Source organism: Nycticebus coucang, chromosome 12 (genome assembly GCF_027406575.1).
Source record: "Nycticebus coucang isolate mNycCou1 chromosome 12, mNycCou1.pri, whole genome shotgun sequence".
NCBI classification, from domain to species: Eukaryota; Metazoa; Chordata; class Mammalia; order Primates; family Lorisidae; genus Nycticebus; species Nycticebus coucang.
The window spans coordinates 8,615,975-8,630,397 of NC_069791.1; the positions used below are offsets into that span (position 1 = coordinate 8,615,975).

The 14,423-nt window shown below is 40.4% G+C and overlaps 1 protein-coding gene across 22 annotated transcripts in view; it reads left to right on the forward strand.

Annotated features, from left to right (window-relative positions):
• The window catches only part of R3HDM2 (R3H domain containing 2), a 167,548-nt gene that overhangs the window by 71,116 nt on the left and 82,009 nt on the right, over positions 1 to 14,423 (forward strand). The window contains exon 1 of one of the 22 annotated variants that reach the window (XM_053554527.1): positions 8,047 to 8,065. The exons of the other annotated variants lie outside the window; for them this stretch is intronic. The gene's annotated coding sequence lies outside the window, so the exon portion shown is untranslated. Of the gene's footprint in view, positions 1 to 8,046; positions 8,066 to 14,423 lie in introns of those variants that run through there. 22 annotated transcript variants of the gene reach the window in all.

Below are 14,423 nucleotides of genomic sequence, written 5' to 3' on the forward strand. Positions count from 1 at the left end.
CTTACTCTTCTGGCAGAGAATAAAGAGGTTGATCATCCTTGAAATCCCTCTGTATTAGGCTTAAGAGATGTAAATCTTTCTCTTGACTATCCTGATGCCTCTCAGCCCCACCTTAGCCAGGTCAGGTAAATCACCAGACCTGGCTCTGCCGACTGTGTGCTAAATTAGGAAACATTCCCTTAGTTCATCCTTAATTTCTAGCACCAACTGCAGAGTTTGAGGGTCTCCAAGACCACCCTTAGCTTTAGTTATTCACTAGAAGGATTAGCAGAAGCCATTAATATGGTTAAACTCACAATTTATTACAATGAAAGAACAGAGGTGGAAATTAGCCAAGGGAAGAGACAGAGTCCAGGAGGCTTCAGATACGGACAGCTTTTAACTCCTACTGTTTATAATGTGTGATAATATCCATGTAGTATTGACACCTTAGCAAGTTTACCTGAGCCTTTGGTGTCCTGTATTTGTAGTGGGGCTCCATCACATAGATATAGTTGACTGCCTAAGTGACTGACCTCAGTCTCCAGCCATCCTGAGGTCAAGCTGTGACCCCATATCCCCACCATAAATCACATTTTTTGACTGCCATGACTCCAGGCTCTCAATAAATAGACTCTTTTTTTTTTTTTCTTTTTAATTTTTGCTCACAGTTCATTCAGCATCAGAAAACAGATTCTTTTTTTGTTTGTTTGTTTGTTTAGCAGGCCCCAGCCAGGCATAAAACAGAAGGCATTCCATGGGTTTAAGATTATTACTTCCTAAGAGCTAAAGGCCAGCCCTCTCCATGGGCAAAGTCACATTCTTTATTGCATGTTGTTCTAGTTGATGTCTCAGGCCCAGCTAAGAGGAAGGGGAAGAGAACTAATTTAAACTTTTTTGAATCATGCAAATTTATAGTCTGCTCAAAAAGTTAAATGTATAGAATTTTTTTTTTTTTTTTGAGACAGAGTCTCAAGCTATTACACTGGGTAGAGTGCTGGGGCATGACAGCTCACAGCAGCAACCTCACACTTTTGGGCTTAAGCAATTCTCTTGCCTTAGCCTCCCAAGTAGCTGGGACTACAGGTGCCTGCCACAATGCCCGGCTATTTTTTGTTACAGTTGTCATTGTTTAGCTGGCCTGGGCCGGGTTCAAACCTACCAGCCTTGGTGTATGTGGCTGGCGCCTTAACCACTGTGCTACGGGCACTGAGCCAGAAATTGGATGTTTTTAAAAGAGTATGTCTAAGAACCTGAGAGATACAAACTCAGATTATTCCTGCTAGAACATACCTCCACCCTAGCTTCAAAGAATTCTTAAAGATAGATTTCTAACATAGATGAGCTTATAATAATTTTTAAAAACTCATAAAAGAAGTTGCTCAGAATAAACATCAGAAGAAACAACTGTTTGAGTCCTACAGAAATGAAGTGTTAAAATTGGTGGATATAGAACAGAAAATAAGTATATTTAATTAAATAGAAAAGTGAATAAAATCATGAATATGAAATAAAGCAAGACAGTTTGGTTTATAAAATAAGCAATTAGATAATTTTAGAAATAAAAAAATAGTAATTGAAAATTAAAAACTCAGTGGGGCCAGACCCAGTGGCTCATGCCTGTAATATTAGTACTTTGGAAAGCCAAGGTGGGAGAAATGTTGGAGGTCAGGAGTTGGAGGCCAGCCTGGACAGCATAGTGAGACCCATTCTCTACAGAATATTTTAAAAATTAGCTGAGGCCGGGCACATTTGCTCATGCCTGTTGTAATCCTAGCACTCTGGGAGGCCGAGATGGGTTGATAGCTTGACCACATGGGTTCAAGACCAGCCTGAGCAAAAATTGAGACCCCACCAAGTGAGGTGGCTCAGGCCTGTAATCCCAGCACTATGGGAGGCGGAGAAGGAAGAATTGCTTGAGCTCAGGAGTTCAAGACTTGCCTGAGTGAGAGTGAGACCCAAACTCATTAAAAAAAAAAAAAAAAACAGGGTACCCGCAGCGAGTCCCAGTAATCCCAGGGACTTTCGGGGGGCTGAGGCAGTGGGATGTCCACAGCCCGAGTCTGAGGTTTCAGTGAGCTATGACGCCATTGTACTCTGCTCAGGGCCTAGGGTGAGACTCTGTCTCAAAAAACAAACAAACAAACAAAAAAAACCCCAAAAATTGAGACTCCTCATCTCTACTAAAAATAGAAAAACTAAGGCAAGAGAATCACTTGAGCCCAAATTGGAGGTTGCTATGAGCTATGACGCTATAGCACTCTACCCAGGGAGACAGCTTGAGACTCTGTCTCTAAAAAAAAAAAAAAAATTAGGGGCGGTGCCTGTGGCTCAGCGGGTAGGGCGCCGGTCCCATATGCCGGAGGTGGCGGGTTCAAACCCAGCCCCGGCCAAATTAAAAAAAAAAAAAAAAAATTAGGATCGGCGCCTGCCTGGACCTCCGTAAGAGCTGCACTGCGACTGGCTTCCACACGCCCTGACCAGGAACTGCGGGAGCGCGCAACCCCACGTCCTCCCTCCTGTACCCTCCCTGCCTCCATACTGGCCTGCTGGTTTGGCCAGGGACTCTGGTAGCCGCATGCCCTCCGGAGCCCTCCCTGCCTCTGCGCGGAGCCCTTCTCCTGGCCAGAAACTGCTGGAGCCTTGGGCTCTCTGTGCCAAAGTCACTGGGTGCCAGGCACTCCCAGAACCGTGTGCACTACCCCCCGCCCTGTTGCTGGATCCGGGTGTGTCACACGCCAGAGCTGCTCCCACAACCAGAACTCCCTGGCTGGGGCAGCCCCAGAGGAGCTATACCGGGTCACTCTCTACAAAGATCCAGCAACAATAGAGTGCTCCCGCTGGGGTCTAATCTTGGAGAGACACCTCCCCAACTTTGAGGACGGCTAGAGGCAACGGTGGAAAACAATCACGAGGTGAAATCAACAGAAAAACTCTGGCAATATGAAAAATCAGAGTAGATCAACTACCCCAAGGATCAATGGGGCAGAAACAGCACAGATCCCATGCACAAACAAATGGCTAAGATGTCAGAAATCGAAGTCAGAATCTGAATGGCAAATAAGATCAAATTAGAATTCCAAGCAGTAACCCAAAAGATAACTCAAGAATTCAATGAATTCAAAGACAAAATGACCAAAGATTTTGACACATTGAGATAAGAAGTTGCAGCCCTCAAAGATCTGAGAAACACAGTAGAATCCCTCAGTAACAGAATGGAGCAAGCAGAAGAAAGGATTTCTGACATTGAAGACAAAGCTTTAAAATGCTCCCAAACTCTCAAAGAGGAAGAGAAACGGAGGGCAAAAACAGATCACTCTCTCAGAGAGCTCTGAGATAATTTGAAGAAGACCAATATTCTTCTTATAGGGATCCCTGAAAGGGATGAAGTGGCTTCACAAGGCACAGAGTCTCTTCTCCATGAGATTATGAAAGAGAACTTTCCAGACATGCCAAGAGATTCAGAACTCCAGCACGACTCAACCTGAATAAGACATCCCCCAGACACATCATAATCAATTTCACTAAAGTTAATATGAAGGAGAAAGTTCTGAAAGCGGCCAAAGAAAACCATCACCTACAAGGGGAAGAATATTAGAATAACTGCAGATCTCTCTGCTGAAACCTTTCAAGCTAGAAGAGGATGGTCATCGACTTCTAATCTCCTAAAACAAAATCACTTTCAACCCAGCTAAACTGAGTTTCGTTTATGACAGAGAAATTAAATACTTCTATGACATTCACATGTTGAAGAAATTTTCCATAACTAAACCAGCTCTCCAGGATATTCTCAGACCTATCCTTCATAAAGACCAGCATAATCCCCCACCACAAAAGTAAACCCACCCAGAAAATTTTGATCAAATTCCAACTTCCACAGTCTCAAAAGGATTAAAAATGTCCACTGGACTCTCAAAAGGCTTATCAATATTCTCAATTAACGTGAATGGTTTAAATTGTCCACTAAAGAGGCACAGGTTGGCTGACTGGATATAAAAACTCAAGCCAGATATCTGCTGCATACAAGAATGTCATCTTACATTAAAAGACAAATACAGACTCAAAAAAAAAAAAAAAAAAGACAAATACAGACTCAAGGTGAAGGGATGGTCATCTATACTCCAGGCAAATGGAAAGCAGAAAAAAGCAGGCATTGCAATCCTATTTGCAGACGCAATGGCTTTAAACCAACCCAAATAAGGAAGGATAAGGATGGACACTTCATATTTGTTAAAGGTAATACTCAATACGATGAGATTTCAATTATTAATATTTATGCACCCAACCAGAACGCACCTCAGTTTATAAGAGAAACTCTAACAGACATGAGCAACTTGATTTCCTCCAGTTCCATAGTAGTTGGAGATTTTAACACCCCTTTAGCAGTGCTGGATAGATCCTCCAAAAAGAAGCTAAACAAAGAAATTCTAGATTTAAACTTAACCATTCAACATCTGGACTTAACAGACATCTACAGAACATTTCATCCCAACAAAACTGAATACACATTCTTCTCATCAGCCTACGGAACATACTCCAAAATCGACCACATCCTAGGCCACAAATCTAACCTCAGCAAATTTAAAAAAATAGAAATTATTCCTTGCATCTTCTCAGACCATCATGGAATAAAAGTTGAACTCAATAACAACAGGAACCTGCATACCCATACAAGAACATGGAAACTAAATAACCTTATGCTGAAGGATAGATGGGTTATAGACGAGATTAAGAAGGAAATCACCAAATTTTTGGAACAAAACAATCAAGACACGAATTATCAGAACCTCTGGGATACTGCAAAGCCAGTTCTAAGAGGGAAATGTATAGCACTGCAAGCCTTCCTCAAGAAAACATAAAGAGGAAGTTAACTTAATGGGACATCTCAAGCAACTGGAGAAGGAAGAACATTCTAACCCCAAACCCAGCAGAAGAAAAGAAATAACCAAAATCAGAGCAGAATTAAATGAAATTGAAAACAAAAGCATTATACAACAGATCAATAAATCCAAAAATTGGTTTTTCAAAAAGATCAATAAAATAGATAAACTTTGGCCAACCTAACCAGGAAAAAAAGAGTAAAATCTCTAATTTCATCAATCAGAAATGGTAATGATGAAATAACAACAGACCCCTCAGAAATTAAAAAAATCCTTAATGAATATTACAAGAAACTCGACTCTCAGAAATATGAAAATCTGAAAGAAATCAACCAATACCTGGAAGTATGCCACCTACCAAGACTTAGCCAGAACGAAGTGGAAATGTTGAACAGGCCTATATCAAGTTCTGAAATAGCATCAACTATACAAAATCTCCCTAAAAAGAAAAGCCCAGGACCAGATGGCTTTACGTCAGAATTCTACCAAACCTTTAAAGAAGAACTAGTACCTATATTACTAAACCTCTTCCAAAATATAGAAAAAGAAGGATTATTACCCAACACGTTCTACGAAGCAAACATCACCTTGATCCCCAAACCAGGGAAAGACCCAACAAGAAAAGAAAATTATAGACAATGTGCAGTGAAAATACCTTTCAAAACTAAAGAGGAAACTGTCCAGAATGGGCAAATCTCCAGAGTCAGAAAGCACATTAGCAGTGCTTAGGTCTGGGAATCAGGAGAAAGCAGGGAGTTATTTCCTTTTTTTTTTTAGAGACAGAGTCTCACTTTATCACCCTTGGTAGAGTGCTATGGCGTTACAGCTTACAGCAACCTCTAGCTCTTGGGCTTAGGCAATTCTCTTGCCTCAGCTTCCCAAGTAGCTAGGACTACAGGCGCCTGCCACAACTCCCGGCTATCTTTTTGTTGCAGTTTGGCCGGGGCCAGGTTCAAACCCACCACCCTCAGTATATGGGGCCGGTGTCCTACTCACTGAGCCACAGGTGCTGCCAGCAGGGAGTTATTTCTTTAAAAAACCTTTTTAATTCTTTTAACCTTAAAAAATTAACATAATTATTATACATATTTATGGGGTGAATAGTGATTTGTTTTTTCAGACAGGTTGTGGCTGCAGTGCATGTTGAGAAGCAGAAGAATCTAAAATCATTGACCTAAGCTCTTCCACCTTAAGAAATTAGAAAAGAAGAACAGGGTGGCGCCTGTGGCTCAAGGAGTAGGGCACGGGTCCCATATGCCAGAGGCGGCAGGTTCATACCCAGCCCCGGCCAAAAACCACAAAAAAAAAAAAAAAAAAAAGAAAGAAAAGAAGAACAAACTAAATGAGCAGAGGGAGTAAATTCTAAAGACTACAGCAAAAAAAATCAACGAACTACCTCCCCTACACAAAAAGGGAAAAATCACCAAGACCAAAGCTAATTCTTTTTTTTTTTTTTTTGAGATAGAGTGTCAAGCTGTGGCCCTAGGTAGTGTGCTATGGTGTCATAGCTCACAGCAACCTCCAACTTGGGCTCAAGTGATCCTCTTGCCTCAGTTTTTGTTTTTTTAGTAGAGGCGGGATCTCACATTCTCAGGCTGGTCTCGAGCTCGTGAGCTCAAGCAATCCACTGGCCTCAGCCCCCTAGAGTTCTAGGATTACAGAAGTGGGCCACTGCTCCTGGCCTTTTTTTTTTTTTTGAGACATAGTTTTACTTGTCACCCTCGGTAGAGTGGCATGGCGTCACAGCTCACAGCAACCTCCAGTCTTGGGCTTAGGTGATTCTCTTGCCTCAGCCTCCTGAGTAGCTAGGACTGCAGGTACCTGCCACAACGTCTGGCTATTTTTAGAGACAGGGTTCTCGCTCTACCTCAGTCTGGTCTTGAACCCAAGAGCTCAGGCAATCCACTCGCCTTGGTCTCCCAAAGTGCTAGAATTACAGGTGTGAGCCACTGTACCTGATCTGTAGTTACATTATTAATTTTAGTAGGGTGATCTTCATTTTAGCTGAAGTCCTTTAAATGGTATGGTACTTAGATTTTCTTGGATTCTAGACAGTCACATTGATTTAATTTAGGAAAATTTGGTCTCTCTTATACTTCATTTCTTTTTTAATGTCTTATTGCTTTTGTCTCAAGCCTTCCTATTCAGTGTTCAATAGAGATGGTGATAGTGTGCATTCTTATACCATTCCTGACTCTAATGAATGTTGTTCTTTACTGTTAAACTCAATAATAATATTAACTGCAACTTACTGGGTACCTACTGTGTGCCAAGTGTGGCAATGATTTTTTTTTTTTTTTGAGTCTCACTTTGTTACCCTTGGTAGAGTGCCATGGCTTCATAGCTCACAGCAGCCTCCAACTCTTGAGCTCAAGTGATTCTCTTGTGTCAGCCTCCCAAGTAGCAAGGACTACAGGTGCCCTTCACAATGCCTGGCTATTTTTGGAGATAGGCATCTTGCTCTTGCTTGGACTGGTCTCAAACCTGTGAGCTCAGGGCAGTCCACACACCTCAGCCTCCCAGAGTGCTGGGACTACAGGCGTGAGCCACCGTGTCTGGCCAGTGTGCTAATGATTTGTTTTTAATTTTTGTAATACCTTGCAAGGCAGGTAACAGTTATCCCCATTTTTTAGATCAAGTTCAATGAGAAAGTAATTTCCCTGTTACACGAATCAGCCACTGTTAACCCTTGTGGTTTACATTGAGAAAAATCTCTCAGTGGGAAGGAATAGAAAGTCTTGCTAAAATGAAATGCTGACATTTTTTAAATGAATTCTCCCATCTGCTATGTGCTATAGAAATGGTATGTACTCCCTCAGTACTCACCATCCACCGACCTAACTTACTGAGTCCTTTTATATCCTATTGATGTGAGTGAACGCTCTTGTTTTTTAGTTTTCATTATTGCTTAATTCAGAGTATGTCTTACTCATTACATAAACAGATTTTGCCTGTCAGAATCACCAGCAGCTCTCTGTTCTATGTCTCTTTTGATGCTTTAGACATTTGATGTAGTTTCACTTACCATCCAGTTGTGGGAAAAGTATTGGAAATTTATCTAAAAGCCTCAGCTCTCCTCTTCATCCAAGCTGGCCTGGTCATAGCTCAGTGTAACCTGACACTCCTAGATTCAAGTGATCCTCCCACCTTTGCCTCCTGAGAAGCTAGACCTACAGGTGTGTGCCACCACATCCCCTTATGTCCAGGTAAATGTAACAGGTTTATTTGTAATTATTATAAAGTTGAACAGCTGAACTTATTCATGGAAATATTTGGACATTAATGCTTATTACCCACATTTATATTAAAAATTCACATACAAATATGTGAAATAAAAATGGAAAAGCTGTCAATACTTAATTTCTGTTTATTATTTTTCCACATGCAGTCATTTACTTAGGTACCTTTTGACAGAACATTCAGAACTCCCAGTCACAGAAAGAAAAGAATTTTGTTTTTATTTTTTTGAGAATGAAATGTTTCTCATCATCTTGCATTTTTAAGCACAATCTCCATATATGTGAAGCTAACTTGATGTTTTTGGCATAATTGCAGTGTGTTTGACATGGATAGCACACAGGTTGGTGTCTTTAAAAAGGCCAACCACGGCTTGGCACCTGTAGCACAGTGGTTACAGCGCCAGCCACATACACTGAGGCTGGCGGGTTTGGACCCTGCCCAGGCCAGCTGGACAACAATGACAACTGCAACAAAAAAATAGCCAGCTGTGGTGGGTGCCTGTAGTCCTAGCTATTTCAGAGGCTGAAGCAAGAGAATTGCCTACGCCCAAGAGTTGGAGGTTGCTGTGAGCTGTGATGCCACAGCACTCTACCAAGGGTGACAAAGTGAGACTCTGTCTCAAAAAAAAAAAAAAAAAGGCCAACCTAGTGGGTGTGGTGACTTACATCTGTAATCCCAGCACTTTGGGAGGCCGAGGCAGGAATATTGTTTATGCCCAGGAGGTCAGAGTTACAGGTCTTTGTACTTCAGCCAGTGACAGAGCAAGACCCTGTCTCTGAAAAAATTAAAAAATAAAAAATCCAAGCAAATAGGCCTAACTTACCCCCCGCAGAGCATCAGTAGCTGTATTTTGCAAGTCCAGACCTGTTTTGAAGTCCTGAGCAATTTCTTTTCTTTCTTTCTTTTTTTTTTTTTAGAGACAGAGCCTCACTTTATAGTCCTTGGTAGAGTGCTATGGCATCACACAGCTCACAGCAACCTCCATAATCCTGGGCTTAGGCGATACTCTTGCCTCAGCCTCTCCAGTAGCTGGGACTACAAGCGCCCACCACAACGCCCGGCTATTTTTTTGTTGCAGTTTGGCTGGGGCCAAGTTTAAACCCACCACCCTTGATATATGGGGCTGGTGCCCTACCCACAGAGCCACACGCACTGCCCAAGTCCTGAGCAATTTCTTACACCAGATACTAGAAGGCAAGTTTGCATATCAGAAATTCAGTGGTCTTATGATAATCCCAGCACTTTGGGAGGCTGAGGCAGAATTAAATACCTTCATATTTAATAATATGAAAACCTTATTTCACAGGGTGCCACAGTACTAAACCTATAACAATGAAGTTCTTTATCCCTTCAGTAAAGGACATACTCTTGGGAGCAGTTGTTTCCTGGTGCTTTATCACTGGTTGATTTGCAGGCAGTCTGTACAAACCAGGGTGGAGAGATCTGCTTACTTATACCCCTTCGCCCGTTGGGTTCTGGGAGCTAGAGACAACATGGCATTGGAGAGCAATGGCAGCACAGTGCTCACGTAATTGAGAGACACAGAGTTGGAGTATTTTATAGTAAACCCTCATGTGTTATTTCACCTGTAGATACTTCAGTATGTATCTATATCTAATAAGGACCACAAAGAAATCAATACCATGCCGTTATCATATTTCACAAAAATAGCAATAATAGGGGTCGGGTACGGTGGCTCATGCCTGTAATCCTAGCACTCTGTGAGGTGGTGGATTGCTTGAGCTCAGGAGTTCAACACCAGCCTGAACAAGAGTGAGACCCTGTCTCTAAAAATAGCTGGGCATTATAGGGGGCACCTGTAATCCTAGCTACTCCAGGGGCTGAGGCAAGAGGATTGCTTGAGCCCAAGAGTTTGAGCTGTGATACCACAGTACTTTACCCAGGGCAACAAAGACTCTGTCTCAAAAAAAAAACAAAAAACAATAATACTTAATCGTCCAATACCCAGTTTGTGTTTAGTTTTTCCCAGTTGTGTCCAGAATATCTTTTCTTATCCTGTGATCTGTTCATAAATATTTATTTATCATTAATATCATAATGTATATAGTTTTTTACATGTTAAGTTGTTTTTTTGTTTTTTGAGACAGAGTCTCACTCTGTTGTCCCTGGTAGAGTGCTGTGCATCATAGCTCACAGCAACCTCAAACTCTTGGGCTCAAGCAATTCCCTTATCTCAGCCTCCCAAGTAACTGGGACTATAGGTGCCCACCACAATGCCTGGCTATTTATAGAGACTGGGTCTTGCTTTTGCTGAGGCTGGTCTCCAACCCATGAGCTCAGACAGTCCGCCCAGTTTAGCCTCCCAGAGTGCTAGGATTACAGGCACGAGCCACCACCCCGGCCTGCATGTTCAGTTTTGTTTCTAAACTATCATAATTCTCATCATTAAAAAAAAATCATGAACACATCATGAAAATGACTATAAGAGTCATTCATATGAATAACATCATCTTAGGTCACTGTGACCTCCAACTTATGACCTTATTTAATGTTTATTACTTTCTTAGAGGCCACCTCCAAACACAGCCATACTGGGGGTTAAGGCTTCAACATAAGAATTTTGGGAGAACACAAACATTCAGTCCATAACACTTTTTTTCTAATATAAGCATTTGGTGCTATGTATATATTTCCCTCTAGGCATTTCTTTAGTTTGCATACCACAAATTTCAATATATTATAGTTACATTTTTGTGCAGCTCAAAATATTTTCCAGTTTTACTTGAGACTTCCTCTTTGATTTAGGGATTATTTAGAAATATCTTCTTTAATTTCCAAGTGTTTAGAGATTTTCTTGTTCCTTTTTTGTTATTGATTTCTAGTTTAATTCCATTATGGTCAAAGAACATACTTTGTATGACTTTAATTTTTTTAATTTATTAAGGTTGTTTCATGACTCAGTATAGTCTATAGTCTGTCTTGGTGAATGCTTCAGGAGCGCTTGAAAAGAAGGTATTCTATTTTCAGTTGGAGTGTTGTTAGTTCCTATTTGTTGAGTATGTTGTTCAGTTCTATATCCTCGCTTATTTTCTAATTGTTCTATTTCTGAGAGAGGGGTGTTAAAATACCTAGCTGTATTTGAGCGTTTGTTTTTTCTTTTAGTTCTCAGTTTTTGCTTTGTGTATTTTGAAGCTCTTTTAGAAGGCACATAGATATTTATAACTGTTACGTCTTCTTGGTAAATCCACATTGTGTGAAATTTCTGTTTCTTTGCTCTGAGGTATACTTTGTCTAATACTAATATGTTATTCCACATTTTTTGGTTAGTATTTATATGGTAACTTTATATCTATTTTTTTTTAATTAATAGACTTTATAGCCAGCCATGGGAGTGCACCCTGTAATCCCAGCTACTCAGGAGGCTGAGACAGGAGAATCACTTGAGCCCAGAAGTTTGAGGCTGCAGTGAGCTGTGATTGCATTGCTGCAGTGAGCTATGATCGTGCTACTGTATTCCAGCATGGGCAACAGAGCGAGACTCCATCTCTCATAAAAGTTAATTTTAATTAATAGGCTTTATTTTTTAGAACAGTTCTAAGTTTGTAGAAAAATTGAGGGTTCAGAGAGTTCCCATATACCATCCCCTGCCTTCCATATACACACAGTTTCCTCTATCATTAACATCTTACATTAATGTAGTATGTGTGTTAAAATCGGTAAACCAATATAGGTCTGTTATTATTAACTAAAGTCCATTGTTTGCATTAGGTTTTATTCTCTGTGTCACACAGATTTTTAAATTTTGACATGTTTATAATGTCACGTATCATCACTTCTTGGCCTTTTGGCTAAGATCAAATATGTCATGTATCCACCATTAAAGTACCTCATAGAATAGTTAATTCAATTGCTTTTAACCTGCCTATATCATTATATTTGAGGTGACTTTCTTGTAGATAGCATACAAGTTGGGTCATGTTTTTTAATTTTGGGGTAGTGTTTTCTAATCGACATTTTTACATCTTTTACCCTTATAAAAGTGTTGATATATTTAGATTTTGGTCTACCATCTTATTTGTTTTCTCTTTGTTCCTTTTATTTTTGAATCTCCTTTTACTTCCCTTTTCTTGCCTTTTGAGTCATTTGAACTTTCTTTTTTTTTTTTTTGAGATAGGGTCTTGCTCTGTCACCTAGGCTGGAGTACAGTGGGATCATCATAGCTCACTGTAACCTCAGACTTCTTGCTAGATTCAATCCATCTGCTCTTGCCTAAGCCTCCCAAGTAGTTGAGATTACAATTGTGTGCCACTATGCATGACTAATTTTTTTAACCTTTTGTAGAGGAAGGGTCTTGCTATTTTCTCAAGCTAGTCTCAAACTCTCAGGCTCAAGGGATCTTCTCACTTTGGACTCCCAAAGTGCTAGGGTTACAAGTGTGAGTCACCAGGCCTGGTCTTTATTTGAACATTTTATAGTATTCCATTTTAAACATTTTAATTTAAAATGTATTAGGTTTTAACTGAATCTTTTGCATAGTTTTTGAAGTTTGGTTGCTCTAGCGATCTCTCTGTTCCTATGCACACACACACACACACACACACACATACACATATACACACTTCTAACTTTTATTTTATTTAATTTTTAATTTTTTTTTGCAGTTTTTGGCTGGGGCTGGGTTTGAACCTGCCACCTCCGGCATATGGGGCCGGCGCCCTACTCCTTTGAGCCATAGGCACAGCCCCCACGCTCCTAACTTTTAATACTTAGAATTGATACTTTAATATTTCAGGAGGAATATTGAAACTTTACCACCATGTAGATTTCTTTGCTATCCTTCCTTTATGTTGTAGTTGTCTTTTATATCTATGTACATTGAAAACCCTATCAGACAATCTTAAAATTTTTGCTTTTAAACATCTAACATATTTTAAAGAACTCAGTAGATTATCATATATAATCTAATATTTAACGGCAAATATTAGATTATATATGATAATCTCCTACTGAGTTCTTTAAAATATGTTTGATGTTTAAAATATGTTTTTCTTCCTTCATTCCTGGTGTTCTAAGTTTTGTATTACCATTTTCTTTCTTTTCTTTTCTTTTTTTTTTGAGTCAGAGGCTGACTTTGTCGCCCTTGGTAAAGTGCTGTGGCATCATGGCTCACTGCAACCTCAAACTCTTGAGCTCAAATGATTCTCTTGCCTCACTTTTTCTTTTTCTTTCTTTTTTTTTTTTTTTGTGGTTTTTGGCCGGGGCTGGGTTTGAACCTGCCACCTCCAGCATATGGGACCGGCGCCCTACTCCTTGAGCCACAGGTGCCGCCCATCACTTTTTCATTGTTAGTAGAGACAGGGTCTCTCTCTTGCTCAGGCTGGTCTTGAACTCATGAGCTCAAGTGATCCACGGCCTCGGCTTCTCAGAGTGCTAGGATTATAGGCCTGAGCCACCACACCTGGCCCATTTCCTTTCTTTTTTTGGAAGGCAGCTATGCTCACCACTATATCACCAATATTACCTCCTTTCTTTTTTTGAATAACTTTCTTTGGCCATTCTTTTATAAACAGTCCTTTACAATGAGTTGTCTTAGTTTTTCTTCATCTGCAGATGTCTTTATCTTCATTCCTAAAGGATATTTTCTGTGAATTTATAGTTCTTTCATTTAGTACTTTAAAAATATTTCACTTTCCTTTAGTCTTTTTTCTTTCCCTTTTTTTTTTTTGGTGAGACAGGGTCTTGCTCTGTAGCCCGGGCTAGAGTACAGTGGCATCATCAAAGCTCACTGCAACCTCCAACATCTGGGCTTAAGTGATCCTCCTGCCTCAGCCTCTTGAGTAGCTGGGACTACTCACCACCACTCCCAGCTAATTTGTTTTGTTTTCAGTGGAGATGGGGTCTTGTTCTTGCCCAGGCTTTATTTATTTATTTAATTTTTTGGGGAGACAGAATCTTATTATGTTGCCCTCGGTAGAGTGCTGTGGCGTCACAGCTCATAGCAACCTCTAACTCTTGGGCTTAAGCAATTCTCTTTCTTCAGCCTCCCAAGTAGCTGGGACTACAGGTGCCTGCTGCAATGCCCGGCTATTTTTTGTTGTTGTTGTTGTTGTTGTAGTTGTCATTGTTGTTTGGCAGGACCAAGTTGGGGTCCAACCCACCAACTCCCGTGTTATGTGGCTGACGCCCTAGCCACTGAGCTATATGTGCCGAGCCCCAAGCCTTCTTTGTAGTCTCTTTATGATTTCTGATAAGAAATATGAATTGATTTGAATCATTATTTTCTTAATAAGTAGTGTGTTATTTTCCTTTGGTTGCTTTTAGGATTTGTTTTTTGTTTGTTTTTGTCTTTTAGTTTTTAGCTGA